Here is a 14,109-nt window from a genome sequence, read left to right as displayed (position 1 = left end):
TATATAAATATAATATATGTATATAATATATATATATATATATTTATATAAATATATATTTACATTTATATAAAATTATATATATATATATATATATTTTATTTTAATTTTTCCTGAGTCTTGGTTGGAAACTTTGGCGCCCACTTTCAATAGCTTTATACGTGGATTTTTTGTGATACCTTTTGTTGATTTTTTTGTAGCTTGACAGAATAAATCAGCATCCACTTTTCTTACAACAGAAGCACAGACTCTGCTGAATATCTCCTTTTGTGTTTCACTGAGGAAAGTAAATGTTTTCATTTTCATTTTTAGGTGAACTAATCCATTAAGCACAGGCAGAGATTACCTGTCGTTGTGTGAGTATCTCTAAAGCATCTCTCTTTAAAGAAATTGGAGAAAACACGGAAGCGACCGCCGGCCACAAAAACGACAATCTTTATTGCTTTTATCTGTTCTCTTTTCTTGAGTGGTTTTCCGATAGCAGTTTGCCTCTCCGTGACCTCTGATCTCGGAACGGCTATTCTTAAGACTCAATTATAAGTCTTTGCTGGCTTTAAAGCGAAATGTAAATCTGGGTGGAAGGTGCTGTCAGTCACGGAGTAATTGTAGGTAGTGAGAGAAGATCTGGGAGTTTTGCAGGAGAGGATACTTGATGCTTTATTAAGCTTCATTATGCTGAGTCACGTCTGTTCCTCCTCGTACATTAAACCGTTTCCAACTGGGAAATAATAGAGTCCAGAGGAAACCATTAACATTTAGATGTAGAGATCTGTGATTGTTAGTTATCAAAGCGCTCTTCATGTTAAACCCACGAGTGTTGGTCATCCGAGTATATGAGACAAATGACGAATATTTCACAGTTTCCATGATAAAAGACAATCTGGCCTTTATAGACCTTGTAAATGTGCTTCAAATCATCATCAAAGTATATTTAAAAACAAAATACTTGCTGATAATATAATATCGTGTAATTCTTAAATTATTTCTAATTGATTATTATTTTCTATAGAGAAAAATAACACCAAAGATAAAACCTAATTATTATTGATGAATCATTTTCTATTATTTTAAATACAGCGTGTGACTGTGGTCACACACACACACACACACACACACACACACACACACACACACACACACACACTGAGCTACAGCATTGGTTTTCAGCGTGAATGCAACGCATCTAAAACGGGAAAAGCTTTGAGATCGACTGTACAACTAGATTTGACAAGAAATCTGAGGTATATTTTCACAGACTGCCGAAAGCTACAGAACAGAGACGCAAATGAATCTCAGCGATTCACAGAAACAACTGGATCCAGGCAGAGAACGCTGGATTATTCTGTGTCAGTATGCTGAATCATGGGGTAAAATCACACCCTATATATTGTAGTGTTATATATTGTATTGACAACTCATCAATTCAATATTTACCAGTGTATATTCTGCATAATCGGATGTTTTTAAATAAACACTGACATGAAACTATACAAGTTTTAGGGCTGGATGATATGATGATATATATAACATTAATATGAGTGATCACATGGATTTAGACCTATATTGTGTTTATATAAAGCGTTTGTTTATGTATTTCCCCGGCGTGGAAATCAGGCTCATATAAATGTGAGGAAACAGGATTCCTGCTGCATGTCAGTCTCCATGATCACTGGATCAGTGGTGAGATGTAAGAAACACTATATCCAGTCCAAGCTTTAGTTTAAACTGATAATTGTTGGTTTTACTGGCGTTTTCTCAGTTTCCTCCATTAACTCCAGTCACTCTCAGCTCTTCTGCAGCTCAGGCCGGCTGAGGGAGTGACAGCAACACATAACCTCTATATTAAAACCTGCTATATCCAGTTTCTGCATACTGTATTTCACCTACACACATATATGCAATTCAAAAAGGTTTTTATTAGTGCATGGGCAATAATTAAGCGCAATTAATCACATCCTAAATAAAAGTTTGTGTTTACATAATAAATATGTGTGTATTTATTTTGTATATATAAATATAGACACATGCACATACAGCACAGGCCAAAAGTTTGGAAACATTACTATTTTTAATGTTTTTGAAAGAAGTTTCTTCTGCTCATCAAGCCTGCATTTATTTGATCAAAAATACAGATTTTTTTTTTTTAATAATTGGTTTTCAATTTATTATACTTTAAATGATCATTTATTTCTGTGATGCAAAGCTGAATTTTCAGGATCATTACTCCAGTCTATCACATGATCCTTTAGAAATCATTCTAATATTCTGATTTATTATGAGTGTTGGACACAGTTCTGCTGCCTAATATATTTGATGAATAAAAAGTTCAAAAGAACTGCATTTATTCAAAATAAAAACATATTTTCTGATAATATAAATCTTCTTTAATGTCACTTTTTTATCAATTTAACACATCCTTGCTGAATAAAAGTATTGATTTATTTCAAAAAAAAGAAAGAAAAAAAATGACTGACCCCAAATGACTGACCAGTCGTGTATATTGCTGTTACAAACGATTTCTATTTTTAAAACATTTGCTTCTTTTTTATTTATTTTTTTACTTTTTATTCATCAAAGTATCCTAAAAATGTATCACAGGTTATGAAAAAAATATTAAGCAGCAGAACTATTTCCAACTTTGATAATAAATCATCATATTAGAATGATTTCTAAAGGATCATGTGATAGACTGGAGTAATGATGCTGAAAATTCAGCTTTGCATCACAGAAATAAATGATAATTTAAAGTATAATAAATTGAAAACCAATTATTTTAAATTGTAATAATATATCACAATATTACTTTTTTTTCTGTATTTTTGATCAAATAAATGCAGGCTTGATGAGCAGAAGAAACTTCTTTCAGAAACATTAAAACTAGTAATGTTTCCAAACTTTTGGCCTGTACTGTATACATGCATGTGTGTGTATTTACATATACAAAATAATTATACACAGTACACACACATTTATTATGTAAACACAAACGTGTATTTTGCATGCGATTAATCGTTGCCCAGCACTAGTTTTTACTCAGCATGAGTATCTTTGTGTAACTGAGACTTAAAGAGGAGGGACTAGTTCTTCTTCTCAGAAATGGACACAATGTGTCGCAAAAGCCTCAACCAATCCATCAATCCCACAGACAGTACAGTAGCAGAGACTCTCTGTGAACGCGGTGACGTGGAGGTGAAGTCGAGCCAGCTGGCGAAACACCTCTCCTCTTCTCCTCCACAGGTCTCCATTGTTTATTAATAATCCCAGCGGTGTGTTTGGCATGGAGAGCGGAGCAGCTGGTGGGCTTCAGATGAAGGTTTCCACCAGTGTTTCCTCAGCAGTCGGGGGGCCGCAGCCTTTCATTCGGGCCTTTCATTACATAACTGTATGAATTATTGAGGTTAACCGCAGCAAATGACCATGGCTTTTAATAATTCATGAAGATCAAGCTAAAACAGTCGTCGGGCAGCCGGTCGCCCACCTTTCCCTTCGAAGGGCCACACGCGTCACATCCAACAACCAGCAAATCAACATTTAAACGGGTCTTGACATGGATTTTTATATGTTCTTCACTCGTAATGTTATGAGTTTTAACATTCACACCCAAAAAAATCTGAATATTATCCATATAAAACATTATCAAATTGTTTGTAACACTTTACTTCAAGCGTTTATATATAATGCATATTATTTTTTAGTGCATTAATTATGCCTTGTAATGCACCTTGTATGATATCATTAATAATTGTAATTATAATGCATTATAATATGTATCTATTCATTTGCTACACCTTTAGAAAGTATGACTCGGCAATTTCAGATTTAACAAGGATTCTGCAAATATTCGAATGCTTTTTGATTGTAATGCATTACAACATACAGTATAAAGGCTTTAAGTAAAGCGTTACAAAAATGTTTACTTATTCTTTGCGATGTAGTTGCGGTATAGTCTCTTTTGCTCACAAGACTGCATTCATTTGATCAAAAATACAGTAAAAATAGAGGAATATTAGTACAATTTAAATATGTTATTTTCTATGTGAATATATTGTCAAATTTATTTATTTTCATGTGATCAAAGCTGAATTTCCAGCATCATTACTCCAGTCTTCAGTGTCACATGACCCTTCAGAAATCAGAATATTATGATGATTTGCAACATTTGTTAAGTATTATTTTTGTAGAAAAAAAAAATAAATTAAAATTACTTTGATGAATAGAAAGTTAAAAATAGAAATATCTTGTAACATTATAAATGTTTTTACTGCCACTTTTGAACAATTTAATGTGTCCTTGCTGAATTAAAGTATTATTATTATTATTATTATTATTGAGTCTTATTGACCTCAAACTTTTGAATGATAGTGTAAATGTCACATGTAAGAAACTTTATTTTGTCAGAATACACTTTTTTTCTGAATCGACATCAATGCAGAAATATGATCACCTGATCACTGACCCATAATAACCAGTCAAACATAACATATTATATGATCTGACAATTCACAGCATTTTCAATCCCAAGGCATCTTTATATTCGCTTCCATTTCATAACTCTGGCCTCGAGTTTTTTTATTTTATAGTGTCGTTTGACTCATAATTGCTCAAATCAGATCATGTCTTCAAAGAATGGAGCGCATATTTCCTCCAGCTTCGCTGATAGACTTATTTCAGAGACATTATTAAATGATATGAAACAGAAGCTCTGCAGTCACTTTCATAACAGCTAATATTCTTAATAGCCTAATCAAAAACTCCATATGCCCAGAACAATCTAGTTACAATCCTCAGAGGCTGCTGAAATATGAAATGATATATTTTAGATAAAGTTATCCTTCACAGTGTCACAGGAACGCTTCATATCTAATGCAATCCGCCAATGCAACATTAGTGAAAAACACTCTTGTGTGTGTCTGAGAAATGATGAGGGAGATTATAAATATGCAGATGCAAGATTAATGAGGTAAACATAAACTAAATGTAAACATCTTTTGTTGGCTGAAATAAAATAAAAAGGGATTGCAAAAGCAAACATGACCAAAATATTAATGCAAAAATAACTGAAATAAAATAATAACCATGTCCTATCCTAGATGCCTTTAACCTTTAAAATATGTATATTCGACTTAAATCGCACTGAACAGAATTAAACAGATGTGTGTCAAATTAAGTGAATTATATAAACAAATGTAAATATTAAATTAATAAATTGAACTGCACTAGTCATGTTTAAAGGAAATGTCATTACTGTTCAGAGTTGTAAATATATTTAAACTAATACTAGATACTAATGTTAATGTTTTAAGATGATTAAAATCTAACAATATATTTTTATTTATAATAATAATAATGATGATAATATCAATATTTGTATTTATTTATTTATGTAAAATTGTAAAATCTTTTTTATTTTATATATATATATATATATATATATATATATATATATATATATATATATATATATATAATAAAAAAGATTCAATATGGTTAAAGTCTAACAATATGTATTTTATTTCTATTTATTATTATAATTATTATTATCAATATGCATTTTTGTTTATTTACAAAGAATAAAAAATTCATTATGATTAAAATCTAACAATATCTTTATTATTATTATTATTATTATTTATTATTAATTTATTTACAAACAACGAAAAGTTCAATATGATTAAAATGTAATAATTTCTTTTTATTTCTATTATTATTATCAATATTTATTTTTATTTATTTATTTACAAATAATAAAAAGTTCAATACGATTAAAATCTAAATTAATTTATTTGTTTTATTTATTATAATTTCTTTCTTTCTTTCTTTCTTTCTTTCTTTCTTTCTTTCTTTCTTTCTTTCTTTCTTTCTTTCAATCACGAAAAATTCGTCAAAATTTGTGAATTGAACATTTTTCAATTTTCAGATTCAGTGAAAAAGCGTGTTTGTGCGGATCACGTCGTGACGGCATCAGAAGCGAGGAGTTCTTCATCTGTCCACATCTCTAATGCTCATGAAGTCAATCAATCTGAGGTGTGTGTGTGCTGAGCTATATCATACATCAGTAAAGGCATAAGAATCATAACTACAGTACGCCAATAACCATTCAAAACATCAATGATGAAACGAGATGAAGTGCAAATTCTGCCGAGCGTCTTCATAATGACTCTCTGTGTCGTCACTGGAGGATCTGTGTAATATCTGACCCATAAATGCTTGATTCAGGCTGTCTATATTAATGGTACAAGCCTAAGATGATTTCTGCACGCTGGATCAGTTGATCTGACGATATTCATCTAGTGTATTAGCATAGAGGGATTATTATCAGCGGGCTAATTTTAGGAGCTAGCTCATTTCTGTTAACACAAGGTGTTCTGAGATTGCTGAAACCCAGAGATCGACTTTATACCATGTTCTGCAATTAGCATATCCCAGAGAGAGAAGTGCTGTATTATCTGCTGAAAGTCTTGAATTAATCAGAACAGCAGAGCCGACGCTGTAACGACAGAGAGTCGGGAGTCAGGACCATTCTCTGCCAGGCTTTAGCATCACATCCAGGACACAACTGTGGCTCGTCATGACAAAGCACATTCACATCTAATTATCATGCAATCTTATATGTAGTATTTAGTCATCTCCAACAGTACTTTACTGTTTACATTTTGCTTAAAACAATCTGCCTAAAGCGGTAGTTCACCAAAAAAATGAACATTCTGTCATTCTTTTATTCCCCTACTTTCTTTCATAAATCCCAGATCCACACATACCAGAAAGATTCCATCAAAACTAACATCAAAATATCTTCTTGTAAACACATTTTCATTTTTGGGTGAACTACTGTATACCTTGTAACAACTAACCACATACAGTGTGACAACATGCCCCACTATAAGAGTTAGTGTCTGTGAATGTGTTTTTCCTGCACAACAACAATGGAAATGTTCAATACGTATTTTTAGTCAAAGTATATACACTAACTTTTACAAATAAATCCACCTTACTAGAGTAAAAGATGTTACAACTTGCCCCGCTCTCCTCCTAATTACAATACAGATTGATTCAAAGCAGCTTTACAGTGATAAATTAATCAATATTTCCTATGAATAATAATATCTCAGGTTTCATGACCTTAGCTTTTACATCCAATTTATTGTAATTTTTTTTCACATATATGTAAATAATAGTCAGCAGTTCAAGTGATGTCACTTCTTCATCACTATTTAATTATTTTTATTTTTTTTTTTGTTGTAAAGGCGGGGAATCATATTAATCATCATAGACATACATAATCGGCAGCCGTCCGAGCGGACGAATGCATCCGAGGTGCCGTTTTCAACTAAAAACGTGTGCGTTTTGGCCGTTCATTTAGAAGTTTTTAAAAAACGAGATTCAAAGTTACGTTTTTAAAACAATACAGTTATTATTTCCAAACTCCAAAAACACAAAAAAATGTAAACGGTGACGTCATGCACATGCTATAGGCTCGTATCGTTTCTTTACAAAGAGACATTGCCACCTACTGGCCTGGCAGCAGAATACAGCGATTTCAGTCGTTTACGCAGATCCTTCTGAACGGGATCGTTTTGGAAACGTTGTCGTCTGTACACGGAAAACACAAAGTGTCGTGTAGACGTACACTGTAAAAATATTATTGTGATTTTAACGGTAAAAGACTGTAAAAATGCTATGGTGAAAAACTGTTAACTGGTTAACAGAAAGTTTCTGTACTATATACTGTGAATAACTGTGATAGATCTAACCGCACATTTAATGTCATTTTACAGTAAATTTTACAGTATTTGGAAGTGAAAAAGAACAAGTCATTGTATAATTTACAGTGAAAAAAGTGTAAATTGACATTCCCACAATTCCCTGCGTGACACTTTACATTTATTGTATTTTTGTTGAAATAACTGTTTCCTCATATCTGTCTTAGTTGTTTTCTAATTAGTTATGTACATTAGGGCTTTATGTTACATTTAATGTTATTAAATTCATATTTATTGCATTTTTTTATAATTTCATGTGTGTGACCATGATGGTGTTTAGTGTGTGTGTGAATGACTCTGTGCAGATTCTATACATTAGTATTAACTATAATGTGGAAAAGCTGTTTGTGACGAGCATTGATTGATCATGTGACTCTCATCTGCACTGTGATTGGTGGTTATCAGTGTATTACAATGGTACAAAACAGATATTAGCACTTCAATAGGTCAGTATATTAACATTATATCAGATATTTAAATATATATATATATATTTTTTTTATTTTTTTTACTGTAAATTTAAGTTAAGTCCGTAAAACCTTACATGTTGCTGTCGTATTTTTTTACGGTAAATTTCTCCCAGCCGTTTTTTTACCGTAAATTGTACTGATTTTTTTTTTTTTTTTTTTACAGTGTACCCTGAGCCTCATCATCTTTATGATCCCGCACAATAAACAAGCAGGCGTTCAGTAGAAGCGCATATACTCTTCCTGAGGACCCGGACGCCAAGACCCCCAGCTGCAGCCTTCAGTCCTCCTGCCAGAAGAGACAGTGCTCATTATTCCCTCGGCCAAAGCTCTGTCGTCGTTGATATTCTGGTCCTGTTCTCCATCCACCGCTCTAAGACGGGGTGAGAGGCTGCTTCTCTCTCTCTTTATCAGCCTCCGTGAAGGACGATCGGAACAGGTACCGGTCGGTCCGGCTCAGGTGCGGCTCAGGTGCGGCGCTGAACGTCCGGCGTGTGACGTGTTTGTATTGGGTCGCAGCTCTTTGCCTGGAGCTTCTGAAACGGTCACTAGCGCGGCTTGTTTGTGCCTGGAGCTCATTAGACATTAATGCGTGTCTGGGTTAGCGTGCATTTAATGCGAGAGTGGGCGAATAAAAAGTGCATTGTTCAGATAATGCAAAACTGGTTATTTTGCCTTAATTGTATTGCATAACACAGGCAATAAAACATATATACATATATAATTCCCCATCATGTGACAACATGCCCCACTATTGGGAAATGATTGTTAAATGTGCTTAAATAATGCAAACTGGCTATAAATTTGAGCTTAAAAAGATAGTTCACCCCAAAATGTAAATTAATTTACTCACCCTCATGTTGTTGCAAATCTTGTTTAAAAATAAAACAGTTTATTAAAATCTGACAATCTAACAGGTATTACCTCCTCCAGTTAGATAGAGGATGTACTTGCATGACTGAAATGAGTCTGTGACCCCGTATAGTGTGACAAAATGCCCCACCATTTGGAGTCAACGTGTTTTATCCCCCTTATATAATTGTTCTAATCACAAATAAATATTCACTGAAGGAAAAAGTTCAGTGCGAGAGTAAGCAAATAAAAATTGCATTGCTCAGATAATGCAAACTGGTCATTTTTCTATTATTATAAAAATTAATCAATTGCATATAGGACTTTGTAAGAAAAAAAACGAAAAAAAACGTCCCCTGCAACAGTCCAAATTAGGCCACAAAGAGCAGCTAAGAGCTTGCAGCATGTGGGCCGATCATTACAATTGACGGACATCATAATTTTGCATAATATTAGAAGTGCATATCGACCAGGTTTGATTCACTGCACCAGTAATGGGATGCATCCCGGAAAAACTCTTTAGGACTCGTGGCTGCGCCATTCGCTTTGTGTCCATCATAATCACTCAATTACCAAAAGCTTCAAAGTCAAATTTGACATCAAGCGCAAAAAGCGCGAGAGCTCCCCCAACAGTTAAGCGTCAGAAACACATTCACACCAGTTCACCTGCAGCTCTGAGCCTCTCGATGCCCTCAAACACACACATTCGCATCTTTCCACCGGCCACACACGCTCGTGAGATTAATGCGAGTGTGCATACTTCATATCCTTCTGCATCACACTGCCAGCGAGACACAGGCCCGAAGGGGAACCTGGCTGTGCTCTCCACGGCAGTGTGTGCATGTTTATTGACTTTGCAGATGCAGCAGGAAAAATACAAAGGAGAAAACAGTGTTAACGTCCTCCAAGCGTCCAGTGAGCATCTGATTCACTCAGCCTCTCCAAACGCGTATGGTGTCATTTTGCATACTTCATGTATGCTTTGCATGGGTTGACTCAGCAAAAGGACAGCATCAAACCACACACACACACACACACACATCAACTTGCTTTCTGTAATGCAACAATGAGCAATGCGTGGACTGAAAACAGATCTGATCACGCGCGCGCAAATGGAAGCATCTGCAGTCCAGTTTCAATCCGTGCAGAAAGAAACACACACTCGCGCGCTGGAGCTCACTGAAGTGCTGCATTTAAAACCCCTCACATGCTTCATTACAGACTCACCTGAAACTGCTGCTCCCGTTGATCGGGAATCTGACGCTCCGCGCTGCTTTAAAGTTCGGCTGAGGCTCCGGGTCCGAAGCTCATGGTGTGCGATCGGGTCAGCGGTTCCTCTCATACTCAAGAGGGACAAATCCGGCGGTTCGGGTCGCAGAACACAGCGTCTGAGAAAACAGGAGGAAATATCCGATGGAGAGATGGAGAGTCCGACTGACTGCTGAGAAACGCGCAGAGAAACGAGGAGGAGGCGCCGAGCATCACTTTACTGGATTGTATAGGAGGGTGATGGTAGACAGAAAGGGGAGGGACTGAAGGAGAGAGAGAGAGAGAGAGAGAGAGAGAGAGAGAGAGAGAGAGAGAGAGAGAGAGAGAGAGAGAGAGAGAGAGAGAGAGAGAGAGAGATTTTCCATTATTTGATTAGTAAAATAATTGTTATTGTTTTGCTTTAGCTTCATTTGATTGATATTCTTTTCAATAGCGTTAAATGTGCATGCATGAACATATATGGCAAGCCGTTTTGACATTTAATCATTCCCAGGAAATTAATTATTGATATCAACAGTTCAGTTTTCATTAGTTAAAATGCTAATTCTTGATATCAGGAATTAGATCTCCTCCTGTAACAAGGGCAATTTATTTATCTATTTTTTTTTTAATCAGGAGTTACATTTCTTGATATCTGTAATAGTATTTTCACTATAGTCAAATGTTACCATAGGCTGCCATTTAAATTCAGTTGTTGATATTAAGAATGTATTTCTTACTAGTTGAAATTCCAATTTCACAATCTTAGTGAAATGAACTCTTTTTGATTTCTTTATAAAATCCACCAAATGTGTTTACACTTGAATCTGTAATTATAATGTCTGAACATAATTGATAAACAAAGAGGGAATGGTGTGTCAGTTAAACTCGGCTCGAGCGCTGTCCGTGGTGCTGAACACGAGGCTGTTCCGGGTTAATATAAGCGCTGTCCGTGGTGCTGAACACTAGGCTGTTCCGGGTTAATATAAGCGCTGTCCGTGGTGCTGGACACTAGGCTGTTCCGGGTTAATATAAGCGCTGTCCGTGGTGCTGAACACTAGGCGGTTCCGGGTTAATATAAGCGCTGTCCGTGGTGCTGAACACTAGTCTGTTCCGGGTTCAATATAAGCGCTGTCCGTGGTGCTGAACACGAGGCTGTTCCGGGTTAATATAAGCGCTGTCCGTGGTGCTGAACACTGGACTGCCCTGGGTTAAATATAAGCGCTGTCCTTGGTACTGAACAAGGGATTGTTCCGGGTTAAATATAAGCGCTGTCCGTGATGCTGAACACTGTATTGTAAGTAATGCAAGTAATACAAGCCTATCGGTTATGAAAGCAGAAATGCAACACTATTGTTTTTGTCGTTGTTGATAAAGCGTTTAGATGAACTGTTGGGCCCAGTTATTCAAAAAGTTTAATCTGGATCAGAATTATCTAGATTTGGAATTCCCATGTTTTTCTACCCAGTATCAGGATCAGGCTCGGGCAATCCATCTTAATTTTGTGCTGGATTTGCAAAGCAAAATAGGATGGATTCCCCTGATCCAGATACACACTTTTTCAGATTATCGAACCTGAAATATCAGCGCTCCAAATGAGGTTACACTTGTTTGTTTGTTTATGTATTTGATAGGGACAAAGCATGTTAATGAACATTAGTATAAAATACAAAATGTAAACAAGCTGGATTATAGCAACATTGCTAAATTACCTTTCACAATTGCAGGCTGTTAGCTATGTTAAGAACAACATGTAGAAGAGACAGTGTGGGCCACTTTAAGTGTTTTTTATCTGAAGAGAAAGAAATCAACATAAGCAAACAAACATGTCCTTCCATTTTCAATTTCCTTTAAATAATCAGACCCCTACGGAGGCACTAAAGGGACATGGTGATGGAAAAAATATGAGCTGGGACTAGAAATATATAAAATATAATGCTTGTGCGTTCTCTCACGAAAGTTTTGTGTTCCCCAAGAAATTTTGCATTTATTCACAAAGAACTCAAAAGTTTTGATTGAGAGTGAACATAAAGTTTCTTAGGGAGCACAAAACATTTGTGAGTAAAAGCAAAGGCATTTAAATTCAGTTTTTCCCCGGTCTCATGTCCCTTTAGGGCTTCCGTAGCTCCTCATGTGACCCACAACAAAAACAAACAAATATTAAAGATGCAATAAGGGATGTACTTGTTAGAAATGACTTTTAACTGGTGCTTCTCTGATGTTTGTGCCAATGTAGTATATACAGTGATTAAAAAACACTTAAAATTAAATATATTATTTATAGTTGTTTGGGGGATTATTTTATAGTGCCAAAATGTATTTATTTCCTTTACTGTACTGAAAGGCTTAATAGGTTACCTAACGTCCACTTCTAATTTATTACTTTAACAGTAAAACTAATCAAGAGCAAAATAAATATAGAAATGTGTTTATATGACATAATAGAAACATTGTAATTTTGACCAGTTTTAAAGTGTTATTTCATTTTTGTTCCTGAAATCCATTATCCAGAATCAGGATTATCCTGATTTTTTTTCTTTCTTTCTTTCTTTCTTTCTTTCTTTCTTTCTTTCTTTCTTTCTTTCTTTCTTTCTTTCTTTCTTTCTTTCTTTCTTTCTTTCTTTCTTTCTTTCTTTCTTTCATTCATTCATTCATTCATTCATTCAATTTTTTATCAAAGGTATTCCAATCTTACTAAAAAGTTTTGAACAATACAAACTGATGATTTGATCCAAGTTCAAAACCAAGATTGAATCTTGTGATCTAATTTCAGAATCTTTTTTTTTTTTTTTTTTACAACCCATTTTCAAGATTTGATCCAGTCCGACAGCCGAAATCCGATCAGATTACTTTTGAACAACTGGCCCAGGTTATATGGTACTGATGCAGTTTCAGAGTTAGAATTGTTGACTGCTTTAAAAAGAACTTTTCTTTCGTGTTATGTGAAAGTTAGATGTGTTATCAGCTGTATACAGTATCCCAGTGCTATTTTATCATCAGTGAGATACTATTATAGTTTTTATAAAAAATGTAAAATATTTTTATTTTTATATTTTCCGTTTCCATTTTAATTTCAGTTAAAGTTTTAGCTTTTTTTTTATTTATTTTTTATTAGTGTTGCTATAGTGTTTTGTCTATGTAGTATTTATTTATTTGTTTGTTTGTTTTTTTGTTTGTTTGTTTGTTTTAGTTATTTTATCATACATTCATTAAAATGAGATATTTGCCTTGGCAACTAGCTTAAATAATAAATAATAATAAAAAAAAATATTTTATTTTATTTAATTATTTTATGGACGTTTGTCTTATTTCAAATAACTGAAATGTTTTTGTTTTTTATGGCTTAAGTTAATTTACTGATAGAGACAGCAAGGTTGGAATGTGATTTCATCTGTAAAAAAAAAAAAAAAGATATATATATATATATATATAATCTTCAAAATGAGGCAAAACACTTTTGAAATCATAGTGTGTGTTCAGCTTAGTCATAGATAGCTAAATCTAGTATAACATGTATACACACAACTGTTCTATTCATTTACACGCCTCCAAGATCCAGACCAATATAATAATATTAGACCTGGAACAATTTTACCTCCAAAAACCATTTGAAGGATCTGAAACTGATGAATCCATTGCAGCATTCAGTGCTTGAAATGAAATGAGATTTGGGGATTGTTGAAGAAACGGTGCCGATCTGCAGTCGAGGTGATTATCGCCTTAAGAACAGTGGAAATAGACTGACATCTTGACTGAGACCGTGAACTGAAACCCATGAGCTC

General features: G+C 34.4%; 1 protein-coding gene across 1 annotated transcript in view; it reads right to left on the bottom strand.

Annotated features, from left to right (window-relative positions):
* The window catches only part of brinp1 (bone morphogenetic protein/retinoic acid inducible neural-specific 1), a 192,721-nt gene extending 182,128 nt beyond the window's left edge, over nt 1–10,593 (bottom strand). The window contains exon 1 of the mRNA XM_082170507.1: nt 10,307–10,593. The gene's annotated coding sequence lies outside the window, so the exon portion shown is untranslated. The remainder of the gene's footprint in view (nt 1–10,306) is intronic.
* Nucleotides 10,594–14,109: the final 3,516 nt, after the last annotated feature.

This window comes from Leuciscus leuciscus (assembly GCF_965113295.1).
Source record: "Leuciscus leuciscus genome assembly, chromosome: 5".
NCBI classification, from domain to species: Eukaryota; Metazoa; Chordata; class Actinopteri; order Cypriniformes; family Leuciscidae; genus Leuciscus; species Leuciscus leuciscus.
Note: the sequence above shows the minus strand (reverse complement) of the source record. Positions and strands in the feature narration are given on the sequence as shown.